The sequence below is a fragment of the Lucilia sericata genome, unplaced genomic scaffold (assembly GCF_015586225.1).
Source record: "Lucilia sericata isolate MDLA Ls3-8-SP2 unplaced genomic scaffold, ASM1558622v1 Contig001455F_arrow, whole genome shotgun sequence".
In the NCBI taxonomy this organism is placed as follows: domain Eukaryota; kingdom Metazoa; phylum Arthropoda; class Insecta; order Diptera; family Calliphoridae; genus Lucilia; species Lucilia sericata.
Genome location: NW_023995385.1, coordinates 104,044 through 116,618, shown reverse-complemented (window position 1 = coordinate 116,618; position 12,575 = coordinate 104,044). Strand labels below are relative to the sequence as shown.

Here is a 12,575-nt window from a genome sequence, read left to right as displayed (position 1 = left end):
AGACTAGACTATAGACTAGAGATAGACTAGACTATAGACTAGACTATAGACTAGACTATAGGACTATAGACTAGACTATAGACTAGACTATAGACTAGACTATAGACTAGACTATAGACTAGACTATAGACTAGACTATAGACTAGACTATAGACTAGACTATAGACTAGACTATAGACTAGACTATAGACTAGACTTAGACTAGAATAGACTAGACTATAGACTAGACTATAGACTAGACTATAGACTAGACTATAGACTAGACTATAGACTAGACTATGACTAGACTATAGACTAGACTATAGACTAGACTATAGACTAGACTATAGACTAGACTATAGACTAGACTATAGACTAGACTATAGACTAGACTATAGACTAGACTATAGACTAGACTATAGACTAGACTATAGACTAGACTATAGATAGACTATAGACTAGACTATAGACTAGACTATAGACTAGACTATAGACTAGACTATAGACTAGACTATAGACTAGACTATAGACTAGACTATAGACTAGACTATAGACTAGACTATAGACTGACTATAGACTAGACTATAGACTAGACTATAGACTAGACTATAGACTAGACTATAGACTAGACTATAGACTAGACTATAGACTAGACTATAGACTAGACTATAGACTAGACTATAGACTAGACTATAGACTAGACTATAGACTAGACTATAGACTAGACTATAGACTAGACTATAGACTAGACTATAGACTAGACTATAGACTAGACTATAGACTAGACTATAGACAGTTTAATTTTATATTTTCCTTAATATTCCTTCTACAACTATTTTTTCTTTCTTAAGTATACAACATTTTATACAACATTTTGTTAAATTTTTACTTTAATTTAAAATTTTATTTAAATATTTATTTCTACTACATACCCTATTACTATTTAATTTTTATTACAATTTGTTTTTATCTCAAACAATTTCCAGAAATCCTTACAATTAGAGCAATTAATCGACATTCCTTTGCCTTTATTAACAACTACTACATCAAAAGTCGCAACAAAAGTAACAAAATAAAATTAAATAAAAAAATCTCTTAAAACTACATAATTAACATAAATAACAACAACATAGATACAGATTCATTCCATTTATCGCTTCACTTCATACCCATCTGCTGTATCAGCGCTTCTCGCTACGTTTGATTAATTGTTTGGTTTTTTATATTATATATTTTTTGTCTATTGCACTTAATTACTTTCGTTTCTTTTTATTTTATTTGAATTTTATAATTAAATTCTGTGTTTCTTTTTTTTCTGTTTTTTTTGTCTGCTCTTTCATATAAAAGGATGTCTGGTTCTTCTTTTCTTTTTGGGATAATCGTAACCTTCAAACTCATCTTCTAACTGTTCCTCCTCTTCACTCTGTTTACGCTTGTATTCATCATGATGTTCTTGTGCTCTTTGATGGGTACTGGTATGGGCAGGGGCACCTTTTTCACTAAAGTTTTATGATGGACATGGGTATGATGTTTTACCGTTATATGTATTCGTATTCTTAGGAAATATAAACGAAAGAAAGAGTAAAGATAATGATCGTTTAATTGGGAGTTGAAAACGTAATAAATATTATTTTATTATGCATAATTAATGGACTTACTTAAGATTTTCCTTAGAGGGATAGGCTGTGGTTAGAGCCAAAATTAATGTTGTAATACACAAGAAAGTGATAACCTGTCGGGGAGAGAGGAAATGAAAATAAGAATTTAATAAATTTAAATTGCTAAAAGTTCTTGGCATTTAAATATTTACTACACACAAGTCAGAATACGCTAACATTGCTACTGAAAGCTTCTGCTAGAGAAAGCTTTTTTTTACCCTTAGATGTTAAGTACAGCAATATGGTAACTTTGTATAAAAGCTTTTCTTTGCTGTTAATGAATATGAATTTAAATTTAAATTGGAATGTTTTGTAATATCTGGGCTGCTCCCAGACTACTCGATCTTAGTAAGTGCAGTATCGATATATCGCAGATCCATCTTTTTATTATCTTGCATTAGTCCTTAACGGAAAATCCTATGTAAAATTTCTAAAAAATAATTTTCATTGAGAAAATTTGTGAGGAATTAAAAATAAAAATAAGTCGATCCAACTTAAAAAATTTTATAAAATGTACTTGTTTAAAAGCCTTTAAAGCAGTCATCGGCCTTAATGAAGATACGGGGTTTCTTCGAAAGAAGTGAAAAGAACCCTAAACCTAAATTTTGAAGTTGGACTGTTGGACTTTTCAACGCTACATCATTTTTCATAATGGATAATTTCTGATTTCTGACTGTTAGATACTTCACTCGATTAAATCAAGGCCGACTTTCAATATACATAAGAAATTTTATAACAGATTTTAATTTGGCACATTTTGAGAATTATGTTGCAAGTAGACAGCATCTTAAATTTTGCTAGAATTTGTTCTGTTTTGGCCCTAGGTAATCGGCGCTTTCGTTTAGGTCTTATAATGGTCCAGAAAATGGTCTTTATGTTTTCACCCAAAAATCGAGTTTTAGTGGTCACAGATTTTAATCCTTTTGTCCTAGGGCCTTCCGTTTAGCCAGAAAATGGACTTTTATGTTTTCACTAAAAAATCGAATTTTGGTGGGAAATATAAGTGATCACAGATTTAATCCTTTTTGCACTAGGGCCTTCCGTTTAGCCAGAAAATGGACTTTTATGCTTTCACTAAAAATCGAATTTTGGTGGGAAGTAAGTGTGATCACAGATTTTAATCCGTTTTGCCCTTGGACCTTCCGTTTAGCCAGAAAATGGACTTTTATCGAATTTTGGTGGGAAGTAAGAGTGATCACAGATTTTAATCCATTTTGCCCTAGAGCCTTCCGTTTAGCCAGAAATGGACTTTTATGTTTTCGCAAAAAAATTGAGTGATCACAGATTTTAATCCGTTTTGCCTTATGACCTTCCATTTAGCCAGAAAATGGACTTTTATGTTTTCACTAAAAAATCGAATTTTGGTGGGAAATATAAGTGATCACAGATTTTAATCCTTTTTGCCCTAGGGCCTTCCGTTTAGCCAGAAAATGTACTTTTATGTTTTCACTAAAAAATCGATTTTTGGTGGGAAATATAAGTGATCACAGATTTTAATCCTTTTTGCCCTAGGGCCTTCCGTTTAGCCAGAAAATGTACTTTATGTTTTCACTAAAAAATGAGTTTTGGTGGGAAAAATGAGTAATCGCAGATTTTAATCCGTTTTGCCCTAGAGCCTTCCGTTTAGCCAGAAATGTTCACTAAAAAATTGAGTTTTGGTGGGAAATATGAGTGATCACAGATTTAATCCTTTTACCCTAGGTAATCGCAGATTTTAATCCGTTTTGCCCTAGGGCCTTCCGTTTAGCCAGAAAAATGGACTTTTATGTGTTCACTAAAAAATTGAGTTTTGTTGGGAAATATAAGTGATCACAGATTTAAATCCTTTTTCACAAAAAAATTGAGTTTTGGTGGGAAATAGAAGTGATTACAGATTTTAATCCGTTTTGCTCTAGGACCTTCCGTTTAGCCAGAAAATGGACTTTTATGTTTCCACTAAAAAATCGAATTTTGGTGGGAAATATAAGTGATCACAGATTTTAATCCTTTTTGCCCTAGGGCCTTCCGTTTAGCCAGAAAATGGACTTTTATGTTTTCACTAAAAATTGAGTTTTGGTGGGAAATATAAGTGATCACAGATTTTAATTTTTTTTGCCCTAGGGCCTTCCGTTTAGCCAGAAAATGGACTTTTATGTTATCACTAAAAAAATCGAATTTTGGTGGGAAATATGAGTGATCACAGATTTTAATCCGTTTTGCCCTAGGGCCTTCCGTTTAGCCAGAAAATGGACTTTTATGTTTTCACTAAAAATTGAATTTTGGTGGGAAATATGAGTGATCACAGATTTTAATCCGTTTTGCCCTAGGACCTTCCGTTTAGCCAGAAAATGGACTTTTATGTTTTCACTAAAAAATCGAATTTTGGTGGGAAATATAAGTGATCACAATGGACTTTTATGTTTTCACTAAAAAATTGAATTTTGGTGGGAAATATAAGTGATCACAGATTTTAATCCTTTTTGCCCTACGGCCTTCCGTTTAGCCAGAAAATGGACTTTTATGTCTTCACTAAAAATTGAATTTTGGTGGGAAATATAAGTGATCACAGATTTTAATTGTTTTTGCCCTAGGGCCTTCCGTTTAGCCAGAAAATGGACTTTTATGTTTTCACTAAAAAATCGATTTTTGGTGGGAAATATAAGTGATCAGAAATTTTAATCCGTTTTGCCCTAGAGCCTTCCGTTTAGCCAGAAAATGGACTTTTATGTTTTCACTAAAAAATTGAGTTTTGGTGGGAAATATGAGTGATCACAGATTTCAATCCTTTTAGCCCTAGAGCCTTCCGTTTAGCCAGAAAATGGACTTTTATGTTTTCACAAAAAAATCGAATTTTGGTGGGAAATATAAGTGATCATAGATTTTAATCCTTTTTGCCCTAGGGCCTTCCTTTTAGCCAGAAAATGGACTTTTCTGTTTTCACTAAAAAATTGAATTTTGGTGGGAAATATAAGTGATCACAAATTTTAATCCGTTTTGCCCTAGAGCCTTCCGTTTAGCCAGAAAATGGACTTTTATGTTTTCACTAAAAAATTGAATTTTGGTGGGAAATATAAGTGATCACAGATTTTAATCCTTTTAGCCCTAGAGCCTTCCGTTTAGCCAGAAAATGGACTTTTATGTTTTCACTAAAAAATCGATTTTTGGTGGGAAATATAAGTGATCACAGATTTTAATCCGTTTTGCCCTAGAGCCCGAAATTGCCCGAATTTTGGTGGGAAATATGAGTGATCACAGATTTTAACTTATTTTGCCCTAGGGCCTTCCGTTTAGCCAGAAAATGGACTTTTATGTTTTCACTAAAAAAATTGAATTTTGGTGGGAAATATGAGTGATCACAGATTTTAATTGTTTTTGCCCTAGGACCTTCCGTTTAGCCAGAAAATGGACTTTTATGTTTTCACTAAAAAATCGAATTTTAGTGGGAAATATAAGTGATCACAAATTTTAATCCTTTTTGCCCTTGGGCCTTCCGTTTAGCCAGAAAATGGACTTTTATGTTTTCAGTAAAAATCGAACTTTGGTGGGAAATATAAGTGATCACAGATTTTAATCCTTTTTGCCCTAGGGCCTTCCGTTTAGCCAGAAAATGTACTTTTATGTTTTCACTAAAAAATCGATTTTTGGTGGGAAATATAAGTGATCACAGATTTTAATCCTTTTTGCCCTAGGGCCTTCCGTTTAGCCAGAAAATGGACTTTTATGTTTTCACTAAAAAATCGATTTTTGGTGGGAAATATAAGTGATCACAGATTTTAATCCGTTTTGACCTAGAGCCTTCCGTTTAGCCAGAAAATGGACTTATGTTTTCACTAAAAATTGAATTTTGGTGGGAAATATGAGTGATCACAGATTTTAATTGTTTTTGCCCTACGGCCTTCCGTTTAGCCAGAAAATGGACTTTTATGTTTTCACTAAAAAATCGAATTTTGGTGGGAAATATAAGTGAATTTTGGTGGGAAATATAAGTGCCCGTTTAGCCAGAAAATTGACTTTTATGTTTTCACTAAAAAATCGATTTTTGGTGGGAAATATAAGTGATCACAGATTTTAATTGTTTTTGCCCTAGGACCTTCCGTTTAGCCAGAAAATGGACTTTTATGTTTTCACTAAAAAATCGAATTTTAGTGGGAAATATAATTGATCACAGATTTTAATCCTTTTTGCCCTAGGGCCTTCCGTTTAGCTAGAAAATGGAATTATATGTTTTCACTAAAAAATCGATTTTTGGTGGGAAATATAAGTGATCACAGATTTTAATCCTTTTTGCCCTAGGGCCTTTCGTTTAGCCAGAAAATGGACTTTTATGTTTTCACTAAAAAATCGAATTTTAGTGGGAAATATAATTGATCACAGATTTTAATCCTTTTTGCCCTAGGGCCTTCCGTTTAGCTAGAAAATGGAATTTTATGTTTTCACTAAAAAATCGATTTTTGGTGGGAAATATAAGTGATCACAGATTTTAATTGTTTTTGCCCTAGGACCTTCCGTTTAGCCAGAAAATGGACTTTTATGTTTTCACTAAAAAATCGAATTTTAGTGGGAAATATAATTGATCACAGATTTTAATCCTTTTTGCCCTAGGACCTTCCGTTTAGCCAGAAAATGGACTTTTATGTTTTCACTAAAAAATCGAATTTTAGTGGGAAATATAAGTGATCACAGATTTTAATTGTTTTTGCCCTAGGACCTTCCGTTTAGCCAGAAAATGGACTTTTATGTTTCCACTAAAAAATCGAATTTTGGTGGGAAATATAAGTGATCACAGATTTTAATTGTTTTTGCCCTAGGACCTTCCGTTTAGCCAGAAAATGGACTTTTATGTTTTCACTAAATAATCGATTTTTGGTGGGAAATATAAGTGATCACAGATTTTAATTGTTTTTGCCCTAGGACCTTCCGTTTAGCCAGAAAATGGACTTTTATGTTTTCACTAAAAAATCGATTTTTGGTGGGAAATATAAGTGATCACAGATTTTAATCCTTTTTGCCCTAGGGCCTTCCGTTTAGCCAGAAAATGGACTTTTATGTTTTCACTAAAAAATCAATTTTTGGTGGGAAATATAAGTGATCACAGATTTTAATCCTTTTTGCCCTAGGGCCTTCCGTTTAGCCAGAAAATGGACTTTTTTGTTTTCACTAAAAAATCGAATTTTGGTGGGAAATATAAGTGATCACAAATTTTAATCCTTTTTGCCCTAGAGCCTTCCGTTTAGCCAGAAAATGGACTTTTATGTTTTCACTAAAAAATCGATTTTTGGTGGGAAATATAAGTGATCACAGATTTTAATCCTTTTTGCCCTAGGGCCTTCCGTTTAGCCAGAAAATGGACTTTTATGTTTTCACTAAAAAATCGATTTTTGGTGGGAAATATAAGTGATCACAGATTTTAATCGTTTTTGCCCTAGGGCCTTCCGTTTAGCCAGAAAATGGACTTTTATGTTTTCACTCGATTATTGGTGGGAAATATAAGTGATCACAGATTTTAATCCGTTTTGACCTAGAGCCTTCCGTTTAGCCAGAAAATGGACTTATGTTTTCACTAAAAATTGATTTTTGGTGGGAAATATCACAGTTTTGAATCCTTTTTGCCCTAGGGCCTTCCGTTTAGCCAGAAAAATCGAATTTTGGTGGGAAATATGAGTGATCACAGATTTTAATTGTTTTTGCCCTAGGACCTTCCGTTTAGCCAGAAAATGGACTTTTATGTTTTCACTAAAAAATCGAATTTTAGTGGGAAATATAAGTGATCACAAATTTTAATCCTTTTTGCCCTTGGGCCTTCCGTTTAGCCAGAAAATGGACTTTTATGTTTTCACTAAAAAATCGAACTTTGGTGGGAAATATAAGTGATCACAGATTTTAATCCTTTTTGCCCTAGGGCCTTCCGTTTAGCCAGAAAATGTACTTTTATGTTTTCACTAAAAAATCGATTTTTGGTGGGAAATATAAGTGATCACAGATTTTAATCCTTTTTGCCCTAGGGCCTTCCGTTTAGCCAGAAAATGGACTTTTATGTTTTCACTAAAAAATCGATTTTTGGTGGGAAATATAAGTGATCACAGATTTTAATCCGTTTTGACCTAGAGCCTTCCGTTTAGCCAGAAAATGGACTTATGTTTTCACTAAAAAATTGAATTTTGGTGGGAAATATGAGTGATCACAGATTTTAATTGTTTTTGCCCTACGGCCTTCCGTTTAGCCAGAAAATGGACTTTTATGTTTTCACTAAAAAATCGAATTTTGGTGGGAAATATAAGTGAATTTTGGTGGGAAATATAAGTGCCCGTTTAGCCAGAAAATTGACTTTTATGTTTTCACTAAAAAATCGATTTTTGGTGGGAAATATAAGTGATCACAGATTTTAATTGTTTTTGCCCTAGGACCTTCCGTTTAGCCAGAAAATGGACTTTTATGTTTTCACTAAAAAATCGAATTTTAGTGGGAAATATAATTGATCACAGATTTTAATCCTTTTTGCCCTAGGGCCTTCCGTTTAGCTAGAAAATGGAATTATATGTTTTCACTAAAAAATCGATTTTTGGTGGGAAATATAAGTGATCACAGATTTTAATCCTTTTTGCCCTAGGGCCTTTCGTTTAGCCAGAAAATGGACTTTTATGTTTTCACTAAAAAATCGAATTTTAGTGGGAAATATAATTGATCACAGATTTTAATCCTTTTTGCCCTAGGGCCTTCCGTTTAGCTAGAAAATGGAATTTTATGTTTTCACTAAAAAATCGATTTTTGGTGGGAAATATAAGTGATCACAGATTTTAATTGTTTTTGCCCTAGGACCTTCCGTTTAGCCAGAAAATGGACTTTTATGTTTTCACTAAAAAATCGAATTTTAGTGGGAAATATAATTGATCACAGATTTTAATCCTTTTTGCCCTAGGACCTTCCGTTTAGCCAGAAAATGGACTTTTATGTTTTCACTAAAAAATCGAATTTTAGTGGGAAATATAAGTGATCACAGATTTTAATTGTTTTTGCCCTAGGACCTTCCGTTTAGCCAGAAAATGGACTTTTATGTTTCCACTAAAAAATCGAATTTTGGTGGGAAATATAAGTGATCACAGATTTTAATTGTTTTTGCCCTAGGACCTTCCGTTTAGCCAGAAAATGGACTTTTATGTTTTCACTAAATAATCGATTTTTGGTGGGAAATATAAGTGATCACAGATTTTAATTGTTTTTGCCCTAGGACCTTCCGTTTAGCCAGAAAATGGACTTTTATGTTTTCACTAAAAAATCGATTTTTGGTGGGAAATATAAGTGATCACAGATTTTAATCCTTTTTGCCCTAGGGCCTTCCGTTTAGCCAGAAAATGGACTTTTATGTTTTCACTAAAAAATCGATTTTTGGTGGGAAATATAAGTGATCACAGATTTTAATCCTTTTTGCCCTAGGGCCTTCCGTTTAGCCAGAAAATGGACTTTTTTGTTTTCACTAAAAAATCGAATTTTGGTGGGAAATATAAGTGATCACAAATTTTAATCCTTTTTGCCCTAGAGCCTTCCGTTTAGCCAGAAAATGGACTTTTATGTTTTCACTAAAAAATCGATTTTTGGTGGGAAATATAAGTGATCACAGATTTTAATCCTTTTTGCCCTAGGGCCTTCCGTTTAGCCAGAAAATGGACTTTTATGTTTTCACTAAAAAATCGATTTTTGGTGGGAAATATAAGTGATCACAGATTTTAATCGTTTTTGCCCTAGGGCCTTCCGTTTAGCCAGAAAATGGACTTTTATGTTTTCACTCGATTATTGGTGGGAAATATAAGTGATCACAGATTTTAATCCGTTTTGACCTAGAGCCTTCCGTTTAGCCAGAAAATGGACTTATGTTTTCACTAAAAAATTGATTTTTGGTGGGAAATATCACAGTTTTGAATCCTTTTTGCCCTAGGGCCTTCCGTTTAGCCAGAAAAATCGAATTTTGGTGGAAAATATAAGTGATCACAGATTTTAATCCGTTTTGCCCTAGAGCCTTCCGTTTAGCCAGAAAATGGACCTTTATGTTTTCGCTAAACAATCGAATTTTGGTGGGAAATATAAGTGATCACAGATTTTAATTGTTTTTGCCCTACGGCCTTCCGTTTAGCCAGAAAATGGACTTTTATGTTTTCACTAAAAAATCGAATTTTGGTGGGAAATATAAGTGATCACAGATTTTAATTGTTTTTGCCCTACGGCCTTCCGTTTAGCCAGAAAATGGACTTTTATGTTTTCACTAAAAAATCGAATTTTGGTGGGAAATATGAGTGATCACAGATTTTAATCCTTTTTGCCCTAGGGCCTTCCGTTTAGCCAGAAAATGGACTTTTATGTTTTCACTAAAAAATCGATTTTTGGTGGGAAATATAAGTGATCACAGATTTTAATCCTTTTTGCCCTAGGGCCTTCCGTTTAGCCAGAAAATGGACTTTTATGTTTTCACTAAAAAATCGAATTTTGGTGGGAAATATAAGTGATCACAAATTTTAATCCTTTTTGCCCTACGGCCTTCCGTTTAGCCAGAAAATGGACTTTTATGTTTTCACTAAAAAATCGATTTTTGGTGGGAAATATAAGTGATCACAGATTTTAATTGTTTTTGCCCTAGGACCTTCCGTTTAGCCAGAAAATGGACTTTTATGTTTTCACTAAAAAATCGAATTTTAGTGGGAAATATGATTGATCACAGATTTTAATCCTTTTTGCCCTAGGACCTTCCGTTTAGCCAGAAAATGGACTTTTATGTTTTCACTAAAAAATCGATTTTTGGTGGGAAATATAAGTGATCACAGATTTTAATCCTTTTTGCCCTAGGTCCTTCCGTTTAGCCAGAAAATGGACTTTTATGTTTTCACTAAAAAATCGAATTTTGGTGGGAAATATAAGTGATCACAGATTTTAATCCTTTTTGCCCTACGGCCTTCCATTTAGCCAGAAAATGGACTTTTATGTTTTCACTAAATAATCGATTTTTGGTGGGAAATATAAGTGATCACAGATTTTAATTGTTTTTGCCCTAGGACCTTCCGTTTAGCCAGAAAATGGACTTTTATGTTTTCACTAGAAAATCGAATTTTAGTGGGAAATATAAGTGATCACAGATTTTAATCCTTTTTGCTCTAGGGCCTTCCGTTTAGCCAGAAAATGGACTTTTATGTTTTCACTAAAAAATTGAGTTTTGGTGGGAAATATAAGTGATTACAGATTGAAAAAATTAGATAGTGTGTAGACTAGGCCGTGGACTAAACTATTTGCTAGTTTATAAACTAGAGAATTGGATAATCTAGTTTTCTGGTTAGTCTGTTGATCTAATGGCAATTCTATGCTATGTGCTGTCCTTATGGAAAAATTTACTAGTCTATGAATTAGTTTAATGATTATTATATGAATCAGTTTGTGGGCTAGACTATGAAAAGGCTTATGGACTTGTCTTTTGACTAGTGTCACTTATCACGACTGTAGACTAGTCTTTTGACAAGTCTGTAAAATCGAATTACTAGGATCAGATAGAAATCGCTTTAATAGATGTAACGACTTGTTACAGCTCTTAACCAGCAAACATCATACTAAATTTTTAGTGGGAAGAAGGGATATAGGGCTTGAAGTTACACATGGCTTTCACATGGCAATGACTAATAGGGATTATATGAGCATGGGAATACTTTTACAATCTGACGAATTCACGAAAGAAAGTTTATGGCATGTTCCTAATAAATCGGAAATCGATATGATAGCGAAAACATTTTTTTTTCCGTAAATATGATCATGATAAATTTTAACACCCAGGTGATATCGCCTCGATATATCTTTATAATATGATTTGATTTATTGGGTTTTTGCACATTTTTAAAATCCAAATTTATTATTTTATTTGAGGTAATTTCTATAACTTTTGAATAAATAATATTATTTGAAATTATTTGTAGTTCGTCCTTTCAATATCCATTGTTTATGTTCTTGATTTTTTTATAAAAATTTCTTTCCTTATTTTAATTTTATTTAAAACTTTGTTTAATAAATTCATTTTTATTTGCCACACACTTACTCCTTTTGGAAAATACATTGTATATATCTTTGTTTAGGTTTTTTTTTTTGGTTTTCAATTAAATACTTTTTTTCAAAACTTAAGCAATATTAGTTGTTCGTTTTGTTTCGTGTTAATTTCCGTATCACGTTGCCAAGACAACCTTGTAAGGCTGAGTTCCGTTATTATTACCAGTGGATTAATGCTGTTGCAAGCGTTTAAATATGAATCAAACAAACTCTACCGTAAAGTTGAAACAAGTTATGAGGTTTTATTTCTGCCACTTCTTCTTCTTGTTTGTGGCAATTGCAATCAGCAATTGTTAGCTGTTGTTGTTATGTTGCACTTGTGCTGTTGCTATTAAAGTTAAATGAAAACAAAAAGCACAACAACATTAGTAGCAATAATACTCGTAAATTACTAGATTTACAATGCCAGCTAAGTACGAGTTTTAAATGAAAGAAAGAAAAAAAAAGAAATGTTTGAAAACAAAATAAAATTTTATTTTGCGATATTATTATCAGACAGAAAACAAAAACTATGGTTCACTGCAGCCGTTCACAGATTTGTTAACTGTATCCATTCATTCATTCATACATGCATTACATATATCTTACGTGTTGTTATAGTTGTTGCCACTCACTCACTATTACTTGCTACACTCGAATTAATGTATTTTCCAGACATTCGTATAACATAATCAGTTCATAATACCAGACTGCTAAGTGGTGGGCTAACTCGATATCGAAAAATAATTTAAAATTTGTAAAATGTCTAGTTTATAGTCTAGTCTAATCTATAGTCTAATCTATAGTCTAATCTATAGTCCAGTCTATAGTCCAGTCTATAGTTCAGTCTATAGTCCAGTCTATAGTCTAGTCTATAGTCCAGTCTATAGTCCAGTCTATAGTCCAGTC

The 12,575-nt window shown here is 32.9% G+C and overlaps 1 pseudogene; it reads right to left on the bottom strand.

Annotated features, from left to right (window-relative positions):
• Positions 1–1,315: 1,315 nt before the first annotated feature.
• On the bottom strand, positions 1,316–11,697 carry LOC119611468 (annotated as a pseudogene).
• Positions 11,698–12,575: the final 878 nt, after the last annotated feature.